This window comes from Camelus ferus, chromosome 14 (genome assembly GCF_009834535.1).
Source record: "Camelus ferus isolate YT-003-E chromosome 14, BCGSAC_Cfer_1.0, whole genome shotgun sequence".
Lineage (NCBI taxonomy): Eukaryota > Metazoa > Chordata > Mammalia > Artiodactyla > Camelidae > Camelus > Camelus ferus.
The window spans coordinates 50,214,897-50,231,227 of record NC_045709.1 but is presented as its reverse complement, the minus strand read 5'-3'; the positions used below and the strand labels follow the sequence as shown (position 1 = coordinate 50,231,227).

The 16,331-nt window shown below is 42.1% G+C and overlaps 1 long non-coding RNA gene across 1 annotated transcript; it reads right to left on the bottom strand.

The window, feature by feature from the left end:
- Positions 1-172: 172 nt before the first annotated feature.
- LOC116668706 lies at positions 173-16,312 on the bottom strand. Its single transcript, XR_004325936.1, has 4 exons — positions 15,480-16,312; positions 8,236-8,406; positions 5,548-5,745; positions 173-5,027 (listed from the first exon to the last, which is right to left on the bottom strand). It is a non-coding gene; the product is annotated as an uncharacterized LOC116668706 (long non-coding RNA).
- Positions 16,313-16,331: the final 19 nt, after the last annotated feature.

The following is a 16,331-nucleotide window of genomic DNA, read 5'->3' as shown; positions in this document are numbered from 1 at the left end:
GAGGGAACGATGCAGAATTAGGGAAAAAATGATCCAAAGACAGGCAAGAAAGGAGAGGGAAAAGAAATATAGGAAAGGCAGTATAGACAGAAAGCACAATATAAAATGACAGAAAAAATCCAACTAGATCTATAATTACAAAAAGAGTAAATGGACTAAATGCTCCATTTAAAAAAGACAAAGACTATGAACACATTTTTAAATGTTTATTTTATTAACGTCTACTTTACATATCATCAATTCATCCATTTTTAAGTGTACAGTTTAATGAGTTTTAGTAAATTTACAGAGTTATGCAAATATCACCACCATCCCGTTTTGGAATACGTCTATCACTGCCAAACATTTCTCAGGCCTGCTTGCAATCAATCCCCACTCCTACCTCCAGTCCTCAGCAGCCAGCGATCTGCTTTCTATCTTTATAGTTTTGTCTTTTCCACATGCTTCATATAATAGAATCATGCAATGTGTAGTCTTCTGTGTCGGGCTCTTTCATTTAGCATAATAGTTTTAAGATGTTTCCACGTATGTATCAGTACTTTATTCCCTTTCATTGCTGAGTCGCATTCCATGAAATGGATATACCACATTTTGTTCACCCATTCATTAGCTAAAGAGCAGCTGGACTGCTTCCAGTTTGGAGCTATTGTGAATAATGCTTCTGTGAACGTTCACAAACACATCTTTCTGTGGACATGTCTTTCCATTTCTCCTGGGTAGATTCCTAGGAGTAGGAATGCTGGGACATTTTAATAAATACATGTTTAACTTTATTAAAAACTGTTTTCCAAAGTAGCTCTATCATGTTACATTTCTACCAGCAATGTGAGGTGATTCCCATTTCTCATTATCCTCACCAACTCTTAGAATTCTCAGTCTTTTTAATTTCAGCCAGTTGAGTGAGTGTATAATGATATCTCATTAGAGTTTTCATTTGCATTTCCCTAATGACTAATTCTTGCCCATTTCTGCCTATTATTTTAATTAGATTGTCTTCTCATTGAGTTGTAAGAGTTCATTTTACATTCTGGCCATAAGTTCTTTAACAGATATATTCTTTACAAATATTATCTCTCAGTCTGTGGCTTGTCTTTTTATGTTTTTAATGATCTCTTTGGAGAGCAGAAGTTTTAAATTTTGACCAAGTCCATTTTTTACCATTTAAAAAACAAATTTTTGTTCCTACTTTTGGTGTTATCAGAAGTCATTTAAAAACTTCAGTTATATACTTTATTCAAGACACGTAAGGGTGCAGAAAAGTTTAAAGTAAAAAAAGGTGGGGGAATGTGGATGGAATATTAACAAAAGAAAGCTAGAATAAATAAATGTCAATATTAGAAATAAAAGAATTTAAGCAAAAAAGCATTACTTGAAAAGAAGATTTTAAATTCAAATCGCTAGGTAACTAAACTAATTCTAAACCTATATGCATCTAAATACTATTAGGCTGCAAGGAGAAACAGATAAATTCAACACCATACTGAGAGAATTTTAACATTTCCCCCTTAGTAATTTATATTTCAAGAAAACCAAAACCAAATAGATTATATAAGATTAAATACAATCAACAAATCTTATTTGATGGACATATAGAAAACTCAAAAAGAGAAATTACAATCTTCTAAAAACCTTACAGAACATTTACAAAAATGGATCCTATACTTAGGCATAAAGCAAGTCTCAACTTTTCAATGCACTGGATTATCCAGATCATTTTGTCTAATCACAATTCAATCAAGTTAAAAGTCAATACAAAAAAAGATAATTAGAAAAGCCTGAAGTGTTTAGAAATAAACATTCCTCTAAATAACTCTTGGGTCCCAGAAGAAATTATAGTGAAAATTATAAAACATTTAGAACTAACCAATAATAAAAATACCACACATCAAAATTTGTAGACTATGGCAAAAGCAGTACCTAGAAATGTGCAGAATTTTCTGTTGCTGGCTCTGTATTACCTAGATTATGCTGTTCCATAGGACACATCATGTTAACACTGATGAAGTTTAAGGTCGATAAAAGAGGAGACAGAAGAGGTGGTTTCTATTGTGACCTTGAGATTAAATTTAATTATCCTGCCTTGATACATTTCAGAAGTTTCTATGGGCAAGATCTGAGGGCCTTTAATAATATCCTCAGATATCCCCTGTTAAAAATAAGACAATAGACTTAAAATGGACTTGCTTATGCTAAGCTCATACCCACCAAATCGAGACTTTACTGAATTAGAGTTTTGGCTCTTCCAGAAGTGGAATCTTAAACGAATCCATCAGGAATCTCTGATCAGCACTAGTTAGGTAATCTGCCTAACAGACCCCTGCCACCCCCTAAAGACAAGTAACCTTGCAAGAACCAATCCACTTTTTCGCCTAATGTAATTTCCTTGGTCTGGCTCCCTTCTGCCTATAAAAGTCTTTCATTTTGTACAGCTCCTTGGAGACCCTTTCTACCTGCTAGATGGGGTGCTACGTGATTCAAATCGATTTTTGCTCAACTAAACTCTGAAAAAATTTAGTATGACTTAGTTTGTTAACGCCCCTGAAGGTTGCTTTGGACCAACAGCAGTGGTTGGTAAAGACATTCTCTCCTGAGGAGGACAACAGGTGACCTTGACACTGGCTATCGTGCCCACTGGGTTAACTGAAGGCAGGAGAAAATATGGGGGAATATGGGTCTGCAGAGAGAGCTGAAGGGCTCTCTTTGCTGACAGCCCTGAGCATCATCCACCCACAACTTACCACATACAAAAAATAGAGAAGGAGCGGGAGGAAGAGATTGGCTTCCCACATTCTTTCCTAGATGATTTCTTCCTCTGAGGGTCGAAAGCTAGGGCACTTGTGAGCCACAGAGCTAGGGGGGCCTCTGGATGGAATGGGAGAGTGGAAGCTGAGCCCCCTGCCTCTTCCTTCCATGAGGCTGGGCAAGTAGGACTGCCTGAGAGCCACCTGACCCTGAGAAAGCCCAAGACGGGGCTCCGGCACCTCTGGTCTGATGTCTAGGCACTGCGGCAAATGCTTGCTTTGCCCCTTCCCTTTCCTCGGGGACAGCAACAAAGACGCAGCTCAGCCCACTGTTAAGGTGACAGGCCCAGTGTGCAGGCAAATGAGGCCTCCACACGGATCAGGCCAGACCACCAGGGAGAAAACCCACTGGGAGACGGGGACAAAGGCTCTACCCACAGGGAGAGGTTAATTCCAGCCCCCTCTGTATTTCTGCAACCTGAGCACACATCCACAGCCTTGAGCCAAAATGCCTGAGTCATCAGACACACCTTTGCCAGCTCTGAGGGGCCCTAGTGCTAGTCTATGTTTGGGGGATCTCAAGACCATGTACACTTTCAGGTGTGCACCAAAAGAACTCAGAGAATATGTGAGTTTAAAAGGAATTTTTATATAGTATATTTTGTAACAACTTTACTTGGAGTTCCTGTCTAAAAAAGATATCACAGATAGGTAAGTCCCCTATGAAAACTGGGGCCACCATAAGGTCCATGACAGTTTATGCAGGGGAACCTCTTTGGGGATGAAGAGTAAATGGGAGGAGTCAATTCAATTCAACAAATGTGTACTGAAGGCTTAATAGGTGCCAGAAGATGTTCTTGGTGCAGGTGGTACAGCAGTGAACAAAACAGGCAAGAACTCTTACAACCAGGAGCTTACAATCTAGAGTGAGTGAGAGACAAGCCAAAGAAGTAAAGAGGACAAAGGAAGTGATCCGCACCTCTTCTGGGCCAGCTGTGCTTCCTTCATTCCTCCCTGGTGGGGATGTGAGCTTCTGGAGGCTGAGCTGGGCTCAGGGACCAGGGAGCCCAGTGCATGCAAACCCTCCTAAGTGGAATCAATAGCTTCCAGTTCTTCCTGGAAGAATATGATCTGTGACAAGAAAGGGCCTGTGGAACTGCAGAAATGCAGCTTCCTTGTCAATTCTGGCAGGATTTCCCTCCACAAAGCACAGCTACAGGAAACTGAGCATAGGAGCAAAGTCACAACAAAATGCACCGCCTTCCCCCAGCAGAGGTGCACACATGTGTGCAGGCACAGGCGTGTGTGCATGCACACGTGGTGGCACTCTACCCAACAGTGTGAAACCTCTCTGCAGCACTGCAGTAATTACTCATTAGTGAAATTTCTCCACTGTTGCTCTTCTCTCTTACCCTACATTTTAAAAAAAATAGCATAGTGATAGTTCACAGAAAGCGATCATTCAAAAGACATTCAAAGCAGGAGAGTGTTTCAGAAGCCGCTGCTCTGGCTTCTGATAAAACCCTGGGCACCCAGCAGTTGACAGCTGCAGAGCACATCAAAAGAATGTGTGATGCTTAGAGTGTCATGGCTTTATCTGAACCGCACAGAAAAGAATAAATACCTTCACAGAAATTTTGAAAATTTAGACTTAGTCACTAGTTCAGCTGTTAATGCAGGTATCAACACTCAGATATCCTCATCGTCTCACTTTTAAAAATTTCCCTGCTTTTTGTTGGAATTATTGCTAAAAACAAGTCAACCCACCCCACTTACAGTTGGTGCCCATTTAGAAGTGAAGCTGGAGGTTCAGGAAAAAGCCTTTGGAATAGCCCGATGCCCATCTGTTTGAAACATGGCATGAGAGTATAGCTTCTGACTTTAGAAAATGAAAAATAAAAAAATAAATAAATGAAAAATAAAAACAACAACGTGTTTGTCTAGAAACCATGGATATCTGAATAATTCAATGGTGAGTATTTCATCTTTGAGTCAAGATCGAGAGTACCTATCATCAAGTGACAGAATTTGTAATTGGGCTGGATGGAGCTAAAATATTTTTACTTGAACAATTCATTCTATGTACTATAAAGTGTTGCCTTTCAAGTGCACTATAAGACACCACTTTTCCTATTCCATCACAATTGTCAAGCGAGGGGCCGTGCTGTGACGGCGCACGTCTGCACCATTTCGTTGGTAGTATCCGGGCAGGATTCCCTCACATCCCCGAGGCTGTGTTTGCGTCTGGGCTTCTGCGCAGCGGTGGCTGCACCTGCATCAACAAACCTATCAGAAGAGGAGAGCTAACCGAGTGAGAGAAACGTTTCTTAGGCACCTGACAGCGTGACTGTGAGAAAGCCAAAATTATCAGCTTGCAATATTCTGAACAAAAGCTCACAGGCACTGTGCACACAAGAAATCTGTTCCAACGTGAGGCTTCATTGAAACATCGAGTTAGTAGGACAAATGAAGACTGCATGTACTAGGATTAATAAGACATAATGAAAGCAAGCACAGTTTAACCCACACAGCCGAATGGTATCATGAGAGAGAACGGCTATACTGAAATTTTTTTCTTACAGACTAAGCCAGAGTATTTTCTAAGAATACATCTCTACGATTCAATGCCACCTGGTCTTATCACTTTAAACCACAGTCCCTTACCATGCCCACCTCCACCTTAATGCCAGCCACCAAGCAGCCCAGCCCCATAATGCACGATAATCTGTTAAGCTTTCAGAAAAGCAGTCACATTTATATTCACCTGGAGGAAGGAAAATAGGAAAGTGCTGTAGAACCTGCTTACCCGGCAGGAAGCTTTTCATCCTCTTCCCCTCCATCCACAATATTATCCTGACCCAGTGTGACTCCACAGTCAGGGAGGTGTCAGCTGTCAGCATAGGGAAATGCCGGGCCAGCTGTTGGGTTTCCTAGCACCGTGGAAAGCTTGAAGTGTCCTTTACAGAACTGTTAAGTGCGCAGTTCTGGGCCACCCCAAAACCATCTGCAAAGAGCAAAGACAGGGGACCCGGGATTATCTGAGGCAGCTGACAAAAAGAACCTGTGAACAATTCTTAAGCAAAGAATTAAGGCATATAAGAGCAATAACATACGCGAATCAAACGTAAAAATAGCATTTCTTTAAAGTCTTTTGGAGTTGATAATGACTTTGACTAATTCACTAACTTAGTTTTAAAGTCAGGACAGCAACCTATATTTGTCAAAGTGGCTCAGAGATGTTTTTGTAAAAAAAAAAATCAGTGCCAAATACTAGAACACAGACCCAATCATTAGGGCATTTACACAGCTTCAATGCAGCCCTTGTAGCAAGTGGACTTTATAGACTGATACAGGGTTTACATTAACCTAATAATAATAAAAACAAACATTTTGTATCAACGGTATGAAATTCTGAAGACACAAGCTGGGATACCCATCATGATGCTAATTTTTGCTAAATATTTCAAGTTTGGTACAAAGTAGAACTGCATATTTTTTTAAAGCATTTGAGATAACTTCATTTCTTTTAAAAACAAAACCATCTCTTTATATGCCAGAATAAAAGTTGTTTTTTAAATAGTAATAATTTTTTTGTTGATTTTACAAGTCATACTGTCTTAGATGTGAAAACACTAATTTTAGCATCAGAGCCAAAGGGCAATAATCACTTTTCTTCTTTTTTTGTAGTTTTTTAAAAAATTTTATTTTTATACAATTTTTAAAGGTTACTTTCCATTTACAATTATTTCCAAATATTGGCTATATTCCCCTGGTTGTACAATATATCCTTGAGCCTGTCTTATACCCATAGTTCGTACCTGCCGCTCCCTCATCACTATATAGCCCCTCCCCTCTCCTCCCTGGTAACCACTAGTTTGTTCTCTACATCTGTGGGTCTGTGAAAGGCAATAATCTTTACAAAGCTGTTTTAGAGTAAATCTATTTGCAGTGGAAGAGAAGAGTAAATTCTCAAAACAGCAGCTCAAATACAATTAATTTCCCTCACTGTCTCCCCTCCCTCCAGGGTTTTGTAAATAGATATTTAAATCTGTTTATACATAATAAGCTTGGTATATACATAATGTATAGGAAGTCTCCAAAGATGGTGCCCCAGTATCCATGCCTCCCAATATTCGTGCCCTTTTATGGTCTCCTCTCCTTGAAGCTGGTCTCACTCTTGATCGACAGAATGTAGTAGAAATGATGCTGAGGAACTTCCGTGGCCAGATTGTAAGAGGAAAGCCTGGGTCTCTTGGAATGTTTGTTCTAGCTGACGGCAGCCCTCACGTGAGCAACTCAGCCATCTGAGGTCCATGGGTTATAAGGAAGCCCAAGATTGCCACACAGAATGGCCACATGGCCACGCAGCCAGCCCTCAGCTCTTCCAGCCAGTCTCGGCCCAGGCACCAGACACAGGAGTGAAGATACCATTGTGGTGTTTCAGATGTTTGCAGCCCCAGCCACTATCTGACTGCTACTGCGTGAGAGATGTTAAGCAAAGCCAGCTGAGCCTAGTCAACCTACAGAAATAGTAAAGACTGTTTAAGCCACTAAATTTTGGTGGTGTTTGTTACAGCAATAGTGATCTGGAATACAGTTTATGTTAAAGGGCAGTAAGCAACCTATTTGGATAGGTATGTACAAGTATCCGCAAGCAATAGACCCCTGCTCTAAAACAATGACGCCCAGCTCTCACTGTGGGACATCTCCAAATTGCTTCCCCAAATGTCAAGATTATGGTGAATGTTTAAAACAATCTTAAAACTGATTTTAGTTGTTTTGTTTGAAAAAGAAATATATACTATACAGTCCCTTATGAAAGGGACTAAATGGAAAGAAATCAGAGATATCTAAGACAAGTATGCTTGCAAATCAATCTTTTATTTTAAAGGATGGAGCCACCTATCTATAAGTGATCTCTGCACAGTAGAGGCAGTCCTCTACCATGATTCCCAGAGCCTAGAGGCCTCGAAGTGTGGGCTGCATTCCACGCACCACCTGTCACCTAGGAGCTGAATCAGAATCTGCACTGTAAGATCTCCAGGTGACTCATATACTCTTTAAAGTTAAAGGTACGTTGATCTAGATTGGTGGTTCCCAAGCTAGTCTACATATGAGAATCATCTGAGCATCTTAATTCCAAAATCCAGGGACACAGGCACTGATGGTTTTTGAAGCTTACCAGGTGATTCCAGGTGCAGTCAAGTCTAGGAACCACAGGTCATTCTTTGTAGAGCACTGGTTCTCAGACTTGGCCACATAGAAGAATCACCCCCACTGTTTCCACCCCCAGAGTCTGATGTAACTGGTCTCAGGTGTGACCCAGGCACTGGGGGGGTTTAAAAAACTCTTCAAGTGTTTCTCATGTGCCACAAACCTAGAGACTGGAATAGGGCTTCTAAATGGTAGCTGAGCCTTTCAGGGAAGAGGGTTTGGAAGTCAGTGAGCATTAATTAAAATGAACAGTTGGCCTCACAGCTTTCAGCTAACTCACCAGGTTACTGACAGCGTCAAGCACGCTGAAGTTTAGATCTGCCACGACGTGTGCGTCCCCAAGGGCTCTCCTGGCACTTTCCTCCCCCACAGTTCTCTTCCCTTCTGTTGGGCTCTCTTTCAAGTGATTAACGATGTGCATCTGCTCAGCATTAGGAGCAAGTATCTTCACCTTCAAAAATAGAAACAAAAGCAAATGATGTCATTGCCTCTATGAAAACAATCAAACAAATCGATCTCAGAGCCTAAATCAGAAAAGAAAGCCAGAAAACCACTAAGTAATTCTGTATGCCTTCAGAGCCAGCACAAACTGCAAATATTAACAGCTCAATCGCAAGGGAGAAACCGTGGGAGACTTCTAGAGGAAAAAAGAAAATTGAGCTATAAATTAGCTTCCAGAAAAAAAGAACAGAAAGACGTTGGTTTCCTGTGTGTGTGTGTGTGTGTGTGTGTGTGTGTGTGTGTGTGTGTATTTAAAGTGCATATTAAAAGCATATATATATATGCTTTTTAAAGAAATGTAAGAAAATACCCAATTTTATAGATAGGACGGTATAAGGCTCCAAAACACGGGGGAATTGATTAAATAAGCCCTTAAAATCTTTCCAAAGCAGTGATTCTCAACCCTGACTACATATTACAATCCCCAGGGGAGTTTGAGGCCCAAACAGACCGTTTACCTGGGACTCTGGGCATGGGTATGTCTTAAAACCTCCCCAGGTGATGTCACCATTTGTCAGGGTTGGCAATTGCTGATCTAAAGCAAATGAGAGATAAAACTCACAATCGCAGGGCTTCCAGATAAAATCCCAGGAGCTTTAATACCAAGAACCCAAAGCAGACTTGGAAGCTCTCACTTGTCCTATTTCCACGCATCCAACCCCACCGCTGGATTAACACCCCAAGTCCGCCATCCGAAGTGTCTGCCCCACAACCCCGCAGGCTGCAGAAGGAAAGCACGCCCTCCCGCGGCCCAGTAGGCAATCCTAACTTTGCTCCAGTGCCTCAGGTGCATCCGCGCAGCCCATTTGAAGCTTTTGGCTGCCATAGAAACGCCGCAACCGCCAAGAGGAGGGCGGTGCAGCTGGGCCCTGCTGCGGGATCCGCAGTTGGCCGGCTGCCTGCGGACTGGGCTCCACACAGCCAGATAGATGGGGTGTTGGCCCGGGGTCGCTAGTCCAGCGGGAAGCACAGCGCGCCTAGCGAAACCGCGCATCCAGGACCGAGGAGGCTGCAGCTGTTATGTCCTTTGTGTTTGGAAGAAAATGTGTGCCAGGGAGCCATAACCCAGGTTTTATTAACTAGCAACTTTCATTTCAAAACTATCTTTAAATGAAAGAGGAGAAACAAAACAAAACATGGATTCTATCCTTAGCTGGGCTAAAGTAACTTCCGTGCAACTTACTTCAAAAGGGAATATAGAGATTCAAGTGGCCCCTTAAGTGGTGGCTGACGCTGCCTGCAGGATCTGGCAGGGACCAGCTCTCTAGCCGTGAAGGAGCCCACCGAGCCCAAGACTTTGCTCCCCTCGGTCTTTCCTCATTCTGTCCTCTATCACTCTGTCTCTTTGGACTTGAGAAGATCCACCAAGGAGACCACTCGGACATCCAAACTAAGACCACGTAGCAGTAATTGGCAACCTGACTGGACTGTCAGACTGTTGTTACAAAGGTGCTTCATTCTTTAAGAAAATTCATCAGGAGTCAATTAAAACAGTGGGTTACAGCAGCCCCACATCAGATGCTGGCTATGCAGGATTCCAGCCCACACCCTCAGCCCTCTGGATGCAGAAACAAAAGGCTGTCCTGCCCCTGAGGCCCCTATATTAGACATTCAGAGATTTTTTTCTCCCTGATAAGCAGAGTCAGCACCCCTAATCAGCCTGGAATTAGTTCAGAAGAGGGACCTCCGCCCCTCTGCAACCCCATAATTATGGGAGTAAAAATCTCTGAGGGGGGAATGAGAAAGGAAGCGGGCAGGGCACAGCCATTCAAGGAATGATACAGCAATTAACATCAAATTGGTGGAAGATTCAACCCCTAGTAGGCCTTGAGGCTCAAGTTGGTGGGAGATTTGACTTCTAGCAGAACTTGAGCTTCATTATACGCCCATTGTAATATATTAACATGGTGAATAACATGCCCACAGGCACTATGACAGTCCCAAGGCTAGCCACAAAAGGTCAAACAGTGGGAAATGGCCAACCTCCTGGGAATCCCAGCTCTGTCCCCAGGCTAGTTAGACTGGTCCTTCCACTTATTAGCATATGAACCAACAAAGCCCATAAAAACTGGCAACACAGTGCTTCACCACCATCGTCCTCCCTCTCTCTCCCACTTCAGGAGACTGCCCGCACTCTGTCTATGGAGTGTGTACCTACTTGTACTCTAATCTGAGCACTCAACTCCCACACCTCGTGGCCTTTCTCTTGCCTTTCAATGTATCTCTCTAAATAAATCTACCTTTACTCAAAAAAAGAGAGAGAGAGAGAGAACAAAAATATTTATATACAGCAACTTTTTAATTAAAAATTTTCAATAATTCAAGTAAATCCACATACAAAACAGAGACTCACAGGTATGGCAAACAAATTTATGGTTACCGAAGGAGGAAGGGATGGGGAGAGGGGTAAACTAGGAGTACGGAATTAACAAATACAAACTACTATTTATAAAATAGATAAGCAACAAGGATTTACTGATAGCACAGGGAACTATATTCAATATCTTGTAATAACCTAATGGAAAATAATGTGAAAAAAAATATGTATAACTGAATCACTTTGCTGTATACCTAAAACTAACACAATATTGTAAATCAACTATACTTCAATTAACAATTTTTTTTCATTGTGTACAATAGATTTATTTTTTTGAACTGCTCAGCTCCAAAGCTGGAAGTCGAAGTGGTGTTTTAACAGAGAAAACTGAATGAGAAGTCTCATTGCACCATTTCATCTGCATTAGAGCAGAAGGACAGATAATTTTTTAGGACACTTAAAATGGGAAGGGTGATGTCCAGATAGAGCATAGGCTGTAATGAAGAGCAATGAAAGGAGGCAGTCTTGGCTAGGATGTAACGCTCCTCGTGATATTTTGCATTTCACAAATGTAGCAAGTTTTTAGAAAGTCCAATATCCATATATGTAACCTAGTTTTCTTCTATTATCGCAAGAAAGAAATAGCAAGTAATGTGTTTACTTTGTTTAGCTAGGATGCTCCCTGAGTTTCATTTATACAACTTCATATATTGACCCAATATGTGGAAGAAATTTAGCCTCATATTAAAGGACGAAATCTGCAATCTCCATCAATTACATCTCTACTTCTCCTATTAGATCTTAAAGTTATTAGCCCTATCTCCCTCCAACAAAACTTTACTAAGCTCTTGTTATGTCCCAGGTGCTAAATAAGGCACTGCATCCACTTTCAAGAAGAAACCTACATTTCTTAGCCTGGCAGCAGGATGCTGGTCATAAGCCATGGATGAAAGAGTACAGACCTATGAGGCTGATTCTAACCTTGATCCAGTAGGACATTGATATTGCCTAAGACTGTCAGTGACACACAAATTTAGAAAGAGGAAGTGTACATGGTATCAACATCAGGCGGAGGAAAGATCAGATGCCTGTGAAAACACAGATGTATCTACCCACATCATTGAGGCTAAGGAGGAACAGGGGAAGGAGGAGGGGGAGAGTATTATTCAACTTGAGAAGCAGGGTAACCTCGTGGTGGGAGCAGGTTCTGGGTCTACCTCCTGGGGTTCTACCTTGTGTGATGCTGGGAAAGTTACTCAGTATCTCTGCGTCTACATTTCCTCAGTCTGAAAGTGGAAGTGGCACCTTTTTCATAGGGCTGGTGGGAGGATTAAATATAGTCAATGTCAGCTGTGTTAAAACCTTAATAATAGTGTATTTCTGCTCACTGAATGGTAGGCACTGCTTCCTTTTGCTTGAAATAATTTTAAAAAAAAGTTTTTGTTCTGAAGCTGGCTTAATATTCTTGAGAAAATTAACAAAATGTCCAAGACAGAAGTAGAAAATATATTCAATAAATAACTACAAGATTGTAGAGAATTGTTTAAAAGATTTAACATAACAAGTAAAAGAATGTAAATTCAAAATTGCTTGATTTAGGATTAAGGTGGGGTGTTAACTGTAGCTCCATAGTTTGTTTTAAAGTGCCACATAATAAGTAGATAATCCCTCTAATTTCTTCAACTGAATATAATTTTTAACTTCATTAAGTTCACAATAAATTATACCGTTAAATTATCTTTAACCTAAAATAAACTATGCTGGAGGTAAGTGAAACTGCCAATAAAAATCTGAAAGTAGGACCTATATGTGGTTGATTGTATTTGTTTAAGCCAGTTAATCACCTGTAAAACAGATATGTGTACCCAAGTTTCACTAGCTTTGGGTAGGGGGGGACTGTTAATGCTTTGATTAACATCAAGATACCATTAACCACTGGCATTAAACTTAGTGCAGAAAATTACTGTGTCCAGGGCAGGGGTTCTTAACCTTTCTTTGTGTTCCATGGACCTCTTTGGCAGCCTGGTTAAACCTCTTCTCAGACTAATGGTTTTTTAGTATCTAAAATAATATTAACACTGGGTTTTGAATATTGACATTGGATTATGTGTCAACGGAAAAACTAATCAACAGTCAATCTGAGAAAGAAATTGACAATCTATTGGAGCCAAACTGGATTATAGCCCAGGAGGCAGTCTCTCAGAGAGCTCTGAGAACTGTCCTGAGGAGGTTAAGAGGGGAGGTAGGTATCTGATTCTGGCGAAGCAGGTCTGTGCAGTCAAGTTCGCACCTTGGTAGAAGGTTGCTGCTAGTCATGAGGAACAGATATCATAGATAATGGTTTTAGTGCTTTTTTCTAAGTATGGGCAGATGTAAGAATCCAGGTTTATAAAAATTTTTCTCCTGAAAACTCTCTCTCTCTCTCTCAGGGCCAGTTCTGTCAGTTTTCCCAGAGCATAAAGTGCCTGATCCTCATCTTCACCCTGAACTCCTTTCAGGGTGGACTGTGACTGGTTAGTGACTGCAGTGGGTAATGACCTGATTCCTGCAGAGCTGGATGGTAGGCCACATTCTTTATTTTACAGTCCCTTCCTTTTCATTCTTAATTTCAACCAAGGTTTGGGAGGCATTCCACGACCAGTTTATCCCAAAGTGCTGAGGAATGCTGATGCCCAGGTCAGGCGAGGATTTTGCTGATAGGTCACTCAATGTGCTATTAGTGGACTAGGCCTGCTAACGGTAATCAAAAGACTCTGGACCACCTGTCTTACTACTCTGTTATGGTCCAGGACGTGGCATCTTGTTGCTTCTTCCCAGATCTAGAGTTACAGGATTACAATTGTTGATCTTATAGAATTGCATATTTTACCAATCATTTCAAATCACATAATCATCATTAATTTTATCTGAGTCTCAGTCACACATTTGGTAATGCAAGAAACAATAATCTTGTAAAATAGGGAGAATACATGTACTATAGCTAGTAATGTTAATAAGGTCATAAGTAAGTATTTAAGCTAAGAACTTCCATTAGGTGCAACCCTTTACCTCCCCAGGTCGGCTGACCAGTATGTTTCTCACCAATCCCTACCCTTAAGGGAAATGATCCATTGGCATTGTACATAAAGTTCACCAAAGACGTCTGCACATACAAAGTGAGTGGTGGTTCATCGTGACCCCTTACAGGATTGAGAAAGGAATGTCTTCTAATGAGTTAACATGGCTGATACTAGAAGAATTAAAATTGGTCTTTATGGTTGAACAGGTGTGTCTGCCATTAAGGAGGTCTGGTTAACCCACAAGGCAGGTGCACAGTGCACACCAAATGGGCAGAGAAAATTTTTATGTTTAACTTTTTCTTGTCCTGCCTTAAAATATAAATTTTTATTTCATCGTAAGTGAGAAAGTAAGAATTAGCTTGGACTGTAAAAATCTGCCCTGCTATTCATGAGCCTGGAATAAAAGGCTAAAAAAGTTGCAGAATTAACATAAAACAATATTTCTCCCCAAACACAGTAGAACTGTAAAGTGTGATAACCACCTCCTGCTTTATGACTCACTGAGAAAATTTGTTCTGTAAAATTAAAGATTTAGAGAGTCTTTGCTGTTTGAAATTACATCAGTAAGAATGAAATAGTCCAACTTTGCCTGGAGAATCTCAGTCCCTTGACACAGATAAGCAGCCTCAATTTACAACCTTTACAACCCAGGGGCAGAGCTCCCAATAAGGGGTTTCTAGACACAAAACTCCACCTCTGTTTTAACTAGTTTCCAAGGAAATGGAACCCTGGGTCCACTTTGTTGTCTAGACTGCACATTGACTCTGTGTGTTGATAGGCAACGTCGCTTTGAGCCTACCAAAATGCTGCTCACTTAAATTTCACCTAAATTCCACTCGACCTCAGTCTCCTATAACTCTGTCTTTTCCTTTGGGGAGATGCCACACAGTTCCTCTGTGTGCAATCTCCCACAACGCAACAGTTCACAAACCTGATTTTACTGGACTGAAGTTCCACTATAGTGGTCTTAGGATAGTCGGAAAAGGAGCCAAGGGAAACCAACCGGATTAAAAGTCAGTCTATTGTTGGGTCTTCAAGGTTTAAAAACCTCAGACTAGAGAGGAATAACCAGCAGGAGGAGGGATCCGGCAACAACAGTCTAGAAACATCCTTAGCCTGGAGTACTGGGGTCATAGCAAGAGGAACAGAAGGCAGAACCAGAGCAGAGCAGACGGGAGCTACCGTGAGGCTGAGTTAGGTCTAATTCGAGGAAACACTTTCTCACCATTAGAGCTTCCTTCCCATGGAGGGGAGATCTCCACCACTGACCAAGCTCGACAGGGCTTGTTGTTATAGCTCTGGGAAACCCTGAGCAGGACGGAAAGTTCCACTGTGGCCCTCTAGTGTCTAGTCTCCTTATTTGCAAAAGCTATAATGTTACTTCTGAGAGCTGCTTCTTTTTAGTTTGAAACCATGCTCAAGTGCCGGCCACTCTGAGAGTGTGTGTGTGTGTGTGTGTGTCCACTCTGAGTGAGTGAGTGAGTGAGTGAGTGCGTGCGTGCGTGCGTGTGTAGGGGGAACAATCCTCACCAACCCTCAGAATGCCTGGCAGGCCTAAGGAAGCCAGTGACGACCCCCACCCCACGGGTCATGGTGGTTACCTCTGGCCATCACAACCACCCAATATGCTCATTCCAATATACTTACAAATATTATGATGGTTCCCTCGTGTGGTTGGTGAACCGAAGTCTTTGGAAAGCCCTGGTCTAGGAGTTTAGCAGGCTGCTCTCTTGTAAAACAAGTGACTGCAAGTGACCACGCCTTTGATGTACTGTTTAAAGACAAATGTCAACCCCGGTGTGTAAGACCATGGCAGGCTATGAGTGTCTCATCAGAAGCTGGGCAGTTGATCCTACTGTTCCCTTGAGGTGGCTGAAGGGTCAAAGAAGGCAGAGTAATAATGTAGAATCTTCTTTCCAACGAAAGTGGTAGATTCCAACAAGGAACAACAACTAGGGGTAAGTGCGTGGGCGTAATTAACTGCGCTCAAGAGTGGTAGCCTGACCTGTATGATGTTAGCCTGTGGCCACTGTCATCACTGGCTCACGCGGGTGAGAAAGTCACTCCCCCGTTATTGTTTTCTTCATTGCACTCACCTCCCCCCAATATTCTCCTTCACTCAAATGTTGTCACCTAGTCTGGGCCCTGAGGGAGGAGCGAGGTAAGAGTTCAGTACTAGAGAATCCAAAGGAACCCAAAGCTGGATTTTCTGTTTGGTTTTGGCGGTGACTGGGGCGAAGGCAGGGGCGTGAATGTCAGCAGAAATTTCAAATAAGTGGCTTCTTTAAACTGAGACGCGAGACCGGAAAAACTCGGCATTATGAGTCAGAGGAAAAGGTGGCCTACGGTCTGGGTGCAGTGCTCGGAGGAGCTGGACAGGAGTGCCTTCCGGGTCGGCCAAGTCCAGAAGCCGCAAGCGCGCAGGGCGCGGGGTTGGGGGGAAAGAACCCGGCCGCGCAAGAACCCGTCGCTCGCCCTCTCACGCTCGGGACGGCGTCC